The 12,019-nt window shown below is 41.9% G+C and overlaps 1 protein-coding gene and 1 long non-coding RNA gene across 3 annotated transcripts in view; one reads left to right on the forward strand and one right to left on the reverse strand.

The window, feature by feature from the left end:
• Window positions 1–12,019, reverse strand: part of LOC121688425 (coagulation factor XIII A chain-like) — a 104,907-nt gene that overhangs the window by 39,193 nt on the left and 53,695 nt on the right. The gene's annotated exons all lie outside the window — the stretch shown is intronic.
• Window positions 7,471–8,466, forward strand: LOC121688467. Its single transcript, XR_006024587.1, has 2 exons — window positions 7,471–7,561; window positions 8,318–8,466. It is a non-coding gene; the product is annotated as an uncharacterized LOC121688467 (long non-coding RNA).

The raw sequence follows: 12,019 nt of genomic DNA on the forward strand, positions 1-12,019 counted from the left end.
TTTTTTGATATAACACCAGGCGCACAATGCACTAGGCTACATTATATGAAATGCCTATAGCAGACATGTCAAAGTCAAGGCCCGCGGGCCGGATCAATGAATTATCTACGGCCCCCGGGATGATATTTGATTAGTATTAGAACCGGCCCGCAGGCCACAGCCACCGGCTGCTGTTTTGCACGCACCAATACTCTATTTCCCACCATGCAACGGTAGCCCACGAACTCACTGCGCGCCGCAAGTGGGCCTCGGTTTCATTATTCATCAGTATTCAGTCAGGGCAGATGTCAACTTTCAGTTACCCCCCTCCCCAGTGTTGTGCCTGAACACGTTTATTGAACGAAAGTTCATGAACTCGTTGATATTTTGAGCGAACGTGAACTGAACTTACTGTATTAGCCTACTACTGCCTGATGAACGTTACTGTGAACTCGTTCATTCTGGTGTCTGTGAACGGCACGCTCTTTCATTTTAACTTCGTTGAATAGGGTGTCAGATTTCTACAGAGCCTTCCACGCGAAAACCCGGCTAAAACACACCGTAAAAAGGCCTTAATATGGCAGCATGCAGGTCACCATTTGTCAAACTATGGGCCGCGGTCCGCAATGTGGACAATGGTCTGCAGAGTGAAATTATTCCCAGGCCATCGTCTGATAATTTGCTGCGCAATTGATCAAGGATCCGCGGACAGAAAAAGAAAACAAACATTTCTGCAATTAGTAGGAAATACTTGTTTGCTGTCATCAAACATAGAGGCATAGAATTAAGTCGTGGTATGGGCGTTTATTCAATGCATGCGTGTGCACGTTGGTAGCAAAGCTAAGCTTCAACCTATTGGAAGGCTATTTAATTATGAAACGACATTTAATAGAACGACGTGGATTTATGCAACTTCCATAAAAAACAGAGCACAGACTATATAAATTTGCTGCGCAATTGATCAAGGAGCCGCGGACAGAAAAAGAAAACAAACATTTCTGCAATTAGTAGGAAATACTTGTTTGCTGTCATCAAACATAGAGGCATATAATTAAGTCGTGGTATGGGCATTTATTCAATGCATGCGTGTGCACGTTGGTAGCAAAGCTAAGCTTCAACCTATTGGAAGGCTATTTAATTATGAAACGACATTTAATAGAACGACGTGGATTTATGCAACTTCCATAAAAAACAGAGCACAGACTATATAAAACACTGCTTGGCATTGCCTGTTTGGCAAGTATTAAAGTCAGCCAAAAGCTATTAATCAGTCTTAGTTATCCAGCTCCAGATCAGTGATTTACGCATGATCTGATCCGCCATTTACCATTCACAAAAGCTGGTATTGTGTTTCCTGAATCCTTACATTCAGGCATTCAAATGAAATGTAATTAGCATATAAATATTCTATCAGTGTATGATGCTTGCATGAGAGAAACATCCTAAAACAACGGCGCCCATATAACTGCTGTTGTTTTGAGAAGTATTTCTCATGCAAGCATCATGCAACAATGCAAAAACAATGAAACTATTGTAGGCCTAATTATATTTTACATTAGTAAAGCAGTACTCTGATGTGCATGTTTTCACAAACTTTTGTGAACAATCTTAGCACTTTAAACATTGACTGTTTTGAAGTGCATGTATAGCGATATAGTATAAAAATAATAATAATTGTGATATCATTATGATAATTTGATGGGGGGTGGGAGGAGGGGGTGGGTTTATGTAGGTGGGCCCTATGACCCCAAAGTATGCCTTGACTGGGCCTCAGGTCAAAGAAGTTTGAGAAAGGCTGATGTAGATGACAAAGCAGCAAGGAGGCATCGTATGATCATTTAAACAAGTTTTATGACAAGGTCGGTGAGGATGGGAAAAATCGTACATTTCTGTGCAAACTTTGCCCGCACTTCAGTCACAGTCATTATTCATTTAATCATTAAATAAAATACAGTACACGTCTTGGTTCAATAGGTTACGTGCAGTCATTTTAATATGTTTTAATAAACATTGAACCATTCCGGCCCTCGGCTTGTAGAAAATTTGTTTTTTTGGCCCTCTAATGTATTTGACTTTGACATCCCTGGCCTATAGGCTAAACAACGGTGAAGATATTTTTTTTCCAACCGTGAACAAGTCATTTTTTTATTTGCTTGATGTTTGGTAGGCTTAGGCTATCCAAGAAAAACGAATCAAATGAACCAAAGGCAGGCCATTAGGCTAGGTGAATTTAACGGGAGACTTTCTGTGGCCCATCTGTAAACAATTCTGGTTCTTATATTTAAGTAGTATGTTTGCCATTTCCATGCTATTGGTCTATGCATTTCCAGGTTTGCATTGCACTGCTATACCAAAACATATTTTTTGACTGTGGCGCGCAATTTTACGCACAGGGCGCACCTTGAAACAGTGTTTACCCAAATTCAACCCTTCCAATAACGTGTAAGGTATAGTGTGCTTTCTAGTATGATTACAGTAGTTTCTTTTAACTTGTTGGCCAGCCAGCCACAGTCATATGACCTATATTTTGAAGGAAAGTTGACTGTGAACCACAAGTGTGAAATCATGTGTGTAAGCCTATATAAAATGGAGAGTGACGTCACCAGTCGAAATAGCTGTACCCCCCGAAGCTCACGGTATAATTCAAACATTGTTTAGACCTACAATAAAACCCATCTCTAAAATAGCTTCATGGCTTATTTTTTTTCTAATTAGATCTACATTTAGTGCTATTTTCACCCCTGTGCATTTACTCTGGCATATTGATCACACAATGTAATAAACAAAATAAAAAAATGTGCAACATGTTGTTGTTGTTACGTCACAGGGTGTGAATAGCTCAGCTGTGTAATAGACACTCTGAATAAGGTATGCAGTTTGCATCAATGTATAGAAGTGGATGCTATTCGTACCCTTGTGTATATAGTAATGTATGCTATTTACACCCTGGTGCGTGAACTAGCTAATTGTTGCAATCAAAACTTCCGTTTGAGAACCGATTTCTTGTTTAAATTGCGCGCCTTCTCTCCAGAGACGTTGGTACACGTGCGCACTCACTCTGCCAAAACACATCATGCAGGAATCAAACCCCGGGCTCCCACGTACTTAACCATGTCTGTGACCACTGCACTATCCACTTCCATAATTAGAGGTGTGTTTGCAGGTAAACTTATGGTTTATAGGCCTGAGCGTCATATTCACGAAATTTCTGTTAACTAACAAACTGATGGTTGTATGTGTTCACAGAACGAAGATTATGAAAATAAAAAACAACTTTTCAATCTAAAACTTAATTTGAACATATATTAGTGCCGAAACCTTTCAGAATTCTTTCTGCTGACAAAAAATATGCTGACAAAAAATAAATATGTGTATTGTGCACGTGAGCAACGTCTTTTTGTCACAGGGTGTGAATAGCTCAGCTGTGTGGCCAAGGCTATTCATACCAGGGGTGTAAATAGACACTCCGATAATGTAATTCATTGTAGAAAGACAACAATTGTGGAAAAAAATCCATTTGCCATTGTTCGCAGACATTCATGGGAAACTGAAGGCAAACTGAAACATGTTTCAAATCGATCGCGAACGTTCGCCTATGTTTGCGACTTTGAACACACCCACTTGTCGTCTTTAAGCCTCGGTTGCTAGGTAACCAAACTATATACAAAGCTGGCATAATATATTTAGACTGCAGACAAACTGACTGTTTTATGCGTTCACTGAACAAAGATTATGGAAATTAAAGGGAAATTCTGGTATTTAGCACTTTGAGTCCCTTTTCTGGTTTGTTTTGGATGAACTAGAGTGGTGGACACCGAAAGTTTGACGATTGGTCCTGTCTCAACTTTTCTGACTCGTTTTGAATCGCCTTTACTGCTTCAGAGTGGCTGCCTACAGGCATGCACAAACATGTCCTTAAAACAACCCTTAACGTTCGTTTTCAAAACTGTGCAACTCACCGAGTGGTTAGTGGTGCCCACAATTGTTGATTATTAAAATCAAATATATCGGCGCAATGTATGATTTCCAGCCGTCTTATTTGCTATTGTGGAACTATTTTTTCAGATACCTCACAACCGCGTATAAACTTCCGCTCAATATTTGAGCCTAAAGCATAGACAGTAATCTAGCGAAAAGACTACAACCAAATGTAAACAGCCCCCGTTTCCGTTTCCAGTGGCGCAGTAATATCAACGTCCAATGAGTCTTCCAACAGAAATCAATGGGATTTTACAAAATGCCAAATAAAACACGACAGAAACTGTATTTTGCTACGCCACTTGTTTTGGAACATCAACGAACACCACTAACCACCACTAAACAAACGTTAAGGGTTGTTTTAGGACGTTTGTGCATGCCTGTAGGCAGCCACTCTGAAGTAGTCAAAGAATTTTCCTTTAAACACCACTTTTCCATCAGAAACATATTTGTAAAAAGCATAACTGGTATGATATAGAACATTATCGGAATATAGAATCAACATGAACAATTTCACCAAAGCTAGACACAGGAATGTAGCTCAGCAAGTAGCAGATCACTGTGCAATGCAGGAGACCTGGGTTTAATTCCAGCTCACTGCACCAATTTTGAAGGTGCATTTCTCACAGCTTAACCAAGCTAGATAGATAGATATATAGAGATAGAAGGTTGGGCTTGTGGAACTACAGGGTACATGGTACTTGCTTTAGATTGGGGGGCTGCAAAATGCATAGGTGTAGCCACGGACGGGCCTAGGCCCGCCCACTTGTCAGTCTTTCCTGTCCAATTAAAGGGCTTTTCTTCGCAAGTTCACCATCTAAAAAAGTAGGAGCATCTCGCTGCAGCCTGCGGGAAGGCGGGGCTTGAGGTCAAGCCCAGCCCACATCCAAGTCAGCCATGTTTTTTTGTATTACGTCACGCAGTTTAAAATTGCTGGCGGCGAGAGGGAGGCAGTCAGCAGAGAGAGAGCCAGGACTCGCAACGAGACTGAACGAGCTACTACATTCTACAAACCAGCAACTTATGGCTCCCACACACAGCTGCGTTCCGTCAACGCATTCCAGTGGGTGTTCCCGACGGTAGCTATGCAAATGACAGACAGACTGGGAAATGTTTAAGCAGGGCAGCCACTTACAACAATTAGACAGACATAGAGGAGTATACAGACACTGTAACCTCTTACATCACAGTGCATTGATGATGTGACCCACACAAAAGACATCATCACTCGGGCTAACTGGAAGCCATGGCTGACAGGGGATGTCCTCAGGCTGCTGAGGGCCAGAGACAAAGCCTACAGAGCTGGGGATGAAGCTGGCATGAGAACAGCGAGAGCCACCCTGTCCCGTGGCATCAAGGAAGCAAAAAAGGAATACACTCACAAGATAACCACCCACTTCAAAGACAGCAGGAACGCACAAAGCCTATGGCAGGGCATTCAGGCCATCACGGACTACAAGCCCGCGCCACAGAACTGTGAGAGCAACATCCCTCTGCTCAACAATCTGAACCGTTTCTTTGCTCGCTTTGAAGCACAAAACAGCACTTGCCCACAGAAGACCCCTCCCCCTCCACACGAGCAGCCCCTGTGCCTCTCTGCCGACAGCGTGAAGAGGACACTTGCTGCTATCAACACCCGTAAGGCAGCAGGCCCAGACAACATCCCAGGTCGGGCGCTGAAGGACTGCGCTGAGGAGCTTAAGGATGTCTTCACAGATATCTTTAACACTTCCCTGAAGTAAGCCATCGTCCCATCATGTTTCAAAGCTGCCACCATCATACCTGTGCCGAAGAAAACTGCTCCATCCTGCTTCAATGACTACCGCCCCGTGGCACTGACACCCATCATCATGAAGTGCTTTGAGCGGCTTGTCATGTCACACATCAAATCCATTCTCCCCCCCACCCTGGACCCCTTCCAGTTTGCATACCGAGCCAAACGGTCCACAGAGGATGCAATCTGCTCTGCCCTCCACCCAGCCCTCACCCGCCTGGAAAAAGAGACTCATATGTGAGATTGCTGTTTATAGACTTCAGTTCTGCATTCAACACCATAATACCACAACAACTCATCTGCAAACTTGACAAACTGGGACTCAGTACCTACCTCTGCAACTGGCTACTGGACTTCCTCTGTCAGAGGCCTCAAGTAGTACGTGTTGGCAACAATATCTCAAGCAGCATCACACTGAGCACGGGGGCCCCCCAAGGCTGCGTGCTCAGTCCGCTGCTCTTCACCCTGCTGACGCATGACTGCACTGCAACCTACAGCAACAACCACATAGTGAAATTTGCTGACGACACAACTCTGGTGGGTCTCATCACCAAGGGCGACGAGACTCAATACAGGTTGGAGGTCGACCTTCTGACCACGTGGTGCAGGGACAACAACCTCCTGCTGAACGTCAGCAAGACCAAGGAGATTGTTGTTGACTTCCGTAGAGGTCACACCCAACACCTGCCACTGACCATCGACGGTGCTGTGGTGGAGAGAGTGAGCAGCACCAAATTCCTGGGGGTGCACATCAGTGAAGACCTCTCCTGGACCACCAACACTGCATCACTGGCGAAGAAAGCTCAGCGCCGCCTGTACTTCCTGCGGAAACTCAGGCGAGCAAGTGCTCCACCAGCCATCATGACCACATTCTACCGAGGCACCATTGAGAGCATCCTCTCCAGCTGTATCGCTGTGTGGGACGGAAGCTGCACTGAATACAACAGGAAAGCCCTGCAGCGCATAGTGAACACAGCTGAAAGGATTATTGGTGCTTCACTCCCCTCCCTGAAGGACATTTACACCTCCCACCTCACCCGCAAGACGACCACAATTGTGAGTGATGCAAGTCACCCCGCTCACAATTTGTTTGATCTACTGCCCTCTGGGAAGAGGTACAGAAGCCTGCGCTCCCGCGCCACCAGACTCACCAACAGCTTCATACACCAGGCTGTTAGGATCCTGAACTCTCTCCACCCTCAGCTACATAACATCCTGGACTTTTAGACCCACAATGGCTGCCTTGCACTACTCCACTTGCACTACTCCACTTGTACACTTGCACACTTGCAACTTGTTGTTGTTGTCCTGTTGTCCTGAACACTTCTGAACACACTTCTGCTGCTCTTACATAACTTGCACCACTATGCCACTTGCATACTTAGGTCAAACAAAACTACCTCAGCCATTTATTGGCCTGACTTTTGCACTCCCAGATAGCAAGGTGACATTGATATGATGTTGATTTTCCATCCAAATCATCATTTTGGTTGAGATTGAAATCTCAATGGTAAATAGACATTGAATCAGCATTACAATCCTGACAAAAACCCGACAGTGCATGAATATCGATAAGAGAGATATCGAAACAACATTGGTTTATAGTTTATGTTGCCATAATCGATAGAGCATCGATACATAGTTCACTAAAAGATATTGAAAAGTCATGGATTTGTGGTTGACTGGGAAATCTTAACATGGTGATTGAAAAGTAGTGGATTTATAGTTGACCACGCGACGACGTTTGAACTGTCCAGTTCATTTTCAGCAACAGTTCAGTCAGACCAACGGGGGTGTTCAGCTCTCTGTCAAGTTCACTCCTCCTTAATGGTAAGCAAGCATTTATTTATCAAACGATAATGTTTTATTGTAAAAGTGTACTACATTAAATTCGGTCATGTTTACAGTCTATGTACATCGTACTGTCAGATTTACAAACTGATTAAAATGCTAGGCTAGCTAAATTTACTTGCTGTTGTCAAATTAATGTTTAGGCTAACTTACGTTATGGCAGTTCATCATAATGTTAGGTTAACGTTACTCGGCAGTCTGATTTATAATTAGGTCCTACCTTTGTTGTCAGTAAGTTACAGTTTATTATACTCATGATAATAAAATATGAAGTAGTGCTAGGCCTACCGGTAACGTTAGCTTCTAGGCCGTCAAAATTATAGGCTGAAGATGTGCTGCTGGTTTACATGGAGATTTAGCTAACATTTATGTAACTCCTGGTGATCATATTTTTGTGAGTTTTTAATAGGCTAACTTTAGCAATACTGATATAAGTCAACTTTAAGTCATATCTGACTAGACTGCTATCATTAACCGTTCATTGGGCAGCAAAAGTGTTCGGACGAACAGAGCTGCCCGAATGGCTGGTGCTGCTAGCAAACACGGCAGGTTCAATGAGCTCACCCAGCTTGCGAAACTGAATTATTCTAACACCATCTTCAGCCTGGCATTTTGACAGCAAACTCAACAAACATATAGAATATATATTCTATGATTATTCTAAAATTTCAATTATAAGTAGCCTGAACATATTTATCTAACACTGTCTATCTCTTTTTCTTCTGTTTCTGTTAGGTGCCACTTCACTCTGCTACTGGATGGTGGAGGGCTAACTGCGAACGGGTGGTCTATGAATGCTATACTGAATGGATGGCAGGGAAGCACAACACACGTGAATTTCTAAATGAAGAAGAGTTAATAAATGCACTTGATTTTCAAACTGATAAGTTGTCTGGTTATTTATGCACGATTGTGTAGCCTAAACCAGCCATACTAGGCCTAGTCAAATTTATCCTGGCTGTATATAAAGCAGGATGTGAATTTCCCAATATTTTTCCAGATTAAAAGTGGTTTACTGAGGTTTAATATCAATTGAAATACCATTGAAATCGCATTGATCTTTAGTTTGGTTGTAATTTCAACGTTGTTTCAATATTCATTTTAATTGAAATACCATTGAAATTCCGTTGATCTGTAGTTGGAATTTCAACATTGCTTCAATATTAATAGAGGGTGCAAAATGTTATAGGATCAATGTTTAAGTGCGACGTTGACTCAATGATTTTAACATTGACAAAATAATGTTGATTTAACATAGATTCAATGAGTAATTGCTATCTGGGCTATTATATTGACTGTCTACTGTCTGCTGCTCTTATTTCTTCATTGTATGTGCCTTCTTATTTTTACTTTTTATATTGTTTACATTGTTATGTTATGTTTGACTGTGGACCTAATTGGTAAAATATGTCTTGTCTCCACCGTGGGATAGTAGGAAACGCAATTTCGATCTCTTTGTATGTCTTGACATGTGAAGAAATTGACAATAAAGCAGACTTTGACTTTTGACTTTGACTTTGAAATGACTTGAAGTAAAACCGTAATGTGATTGGTTGGTGCCGTCCGTAGATTGGCTTGATTGGCCGGTGCCGTCTGTCGGTGCAGCAACAGCTGAACTCCTCAACGTGAGCAGCGGGAGAAACGCGATGCGACGGACCCACAATTCAGTTCGGCAACGGATGACGTGAGCCCATTTAAAGTGAATGGGATGCGTCTCCAGCAACGCGATGCACGCAGCTGTGTGTGGGAGCCGTTACTGCAAAACACGTTTTATTGTGTAATTCAACATGTAAACTGGATTCAAACCAGTGCAACAACTCGCAACAGCACCAACGTTTCCATAAGAACGCCGTTGTCACAGTACTTATTCGTCAGATAGGAACTAGCTAGCTGGCTAGCTAGCCAGCAAAGTTATCCACCCAGATGGCAAGAGGCTGGTGGCAGCCCACCGGTTTCGCTGCCGCCGGTGGACCGCTGAGTTTTTGCACATCGGTTCTACCGCGGTCCGCTGGTTTAACGAGCCGCAGCTTTGACAACCCTGTTCTTTATTCATTTACGACAGACTGCCGGTGGCCTAACGTTACCATCGCGGGTTGCCGACAAGTAGCCTATCTACCGGTGGTCCAATATCTGCTTGCTATCTGGGCAGTAGCCTATATTTGAGATGGATATGTCTAGCTTGATCTAACCGGTTAACGTTACACAATGCATGCTTCTGGTTCACCTGTTGTTAATAAAGCAAAATCGCCCCTTTGTAGGCTACATTTGGTTGTAATGGAGAATTCTTGCTGTTAAACTGATAGTCCATGAAACAACACACCATTCTACTTTTGAGGGCTAAATTAAATGAAATATTGCTTGTTTTCTGTTTGAACACATTGTCATCAATATTTAACTCATTGAATGCCAAGCTGTTTTCGGGAGCTTTGTCCTAGAGTGCCAGCAATCTAGACCATTGTTGTTGATTTTTGTACAGCCACAGCATATTCTGTGTTATAGCTATGAACACATACAATAGCTCGATTAAAAGGTGAGACTGGGTGCAAACCGTGTATTTCTACACGCCTCTGTTCCTGAGAAATCCCAAGCTAAACAGTGGCTAGTTTTCATCAAAATCGCTGTTTTATTCAAAATGGAGATATAACGTCTTTCATGAAATATGAAGTGTTGCCTGTTAGCCTACTTGTGTAAACTTTCCGGGAAGTGATCAGCGAGACCAGGCGAGACTGCCACCTAGTGATATACCCACGAAAATGGCCTGGTTTTGATCTGACGTGCATGCGTCACTGATTCGACCCAAAGCGGCAATCGAGTTATGATAAAAATGTCCAGATTGTGCGTTTTCATGAGTTTCACGATCGTCATATATTTAATTTCCATTCATCACAGAGTTCCCAAAATCACATATAAGGTGTGTTAGAGTGTCTAGTTTCGTAATTAAAAAAAAAAAAAAAAGCTAAAAATGTAATATTACGTTTTTGGCACTCAACGCATGGGAAGGAAAAACGTAATATTACGTTTTTGGCACTCAATGAGTTAAAATGACCACATTTTTTAATGTGCATTTCATAACCGGAAATCAAATGAACGAAAAAGTACACGAACCCAATTACAATAACTAGCCTAGGCCTACATGAAAAATTCACTATTGTTGCATGAAATGTCATTTGTGTTTAGCCTACATCATCAGTTTCTATCATCTAATATGAAACAATATACTATAGGCTAATTCGCTACCGGGCTGTCGGTAGTAAAGCCAAAGCGTATGGGGAGTGACGTAGGCAAAGAAAAACATGGCTGAGTTGGATGTGGGCGGGGCTTGATGTCAAGCTGGTTATAAATACAGACAAAGTTACTGCAAAATAATGCCATGAACAAAATAACGACAGAACGTTGCACACCCATTACTCTCGTTTGAATTACTCGCGAAGCCGTGATCGGAACGCATGTCAGATGAAAGAGGAGACACAGAGCTATCATTTGATACCAAGTACATCCTTCTGGGTTAAAAAACAGACAAAGTGACAGCAAAATAATACCTTCATATAGCTTGACTTACCCCACGTTTGTTCATGGGAATGCAGTAAAAAGTTGTCCAATATGGTCAATCTATCTCAATTGTGTTTCATGTGATGCACAGAAGTTATTCATGCATTGTTTTGCTCTGGTTGAAAATGTTTCTGCGTAATTTGTCAGCTGTGATCAAATGCGTTCAATAACTTCCACTTTTATGTCATAAATATAACATGCCTATGATTAATGTTTGTATGGTGTATCTAATCTAGGCCTCTCTTATGTTTAATCAAATTGGCTTTGCCCATTTGAACATTTCTGGCTACACCACTGGTAAAATGTACTACAAATAGGTAGTCTAAGAAAGGTCTTGTAAGCGTATTAGTTATCCATCTCTTTGTTTTATACACCATTAACAAGCATTAACAAGCTGCTTGTTAACACTTACAAGCTGCACGTTAACTGTTAAGAAATATGCTTGTAAGTAACTTAAAAAGCTGCTTATTAACACTTACAAGCTGCATGTTAACAGTTACTTAATGTTATTAAAAAATAACAACAGTTAACTAACTGTTAGCAATGAATTGTTAACTGCTTATTATGCACTGTTAATACCTAATAAGCATGTTATTCTAAAGCGTTACCCAAAATTCTTTGCACGAACATGCGCAGATACAATTTAATATTCCGAAAGGGACATTTTCCGAATAATGTGTTTCCATGCCACAATATTCTGGTTAAAAGAGGCATATGCTAGGGGTGTTATTCCAGTTTTTAGTACTCTGAATATGACCTTATGGCATCTGGAATAAGGTGTTTACATGACTCATGCGCAATCGGAATATTGTCATTATTCCGAATAAAACCAGAATATGGTGTGCATGGAAACATACTGTAGCGATTGAAGCCTTTCCAGACCCACTC

The sequence above is a fragment of the Alosa sapidissima genome, chromosome 17 (genome assembly GCF_018492685.1).
Source record: "Alosa sapidissima isolate fAloSap1 chromosome 17, fAloSap1.pri, whole genome shotgun sequence".
In the NCBI taxonomy this organism is placed as follows: domain Eukaryota; kingdom Metazoa; phylum Chordata; class Actinopteri; order Clupeiformes; family Clupeidae; genus Alosa; species Alosa sapidissima.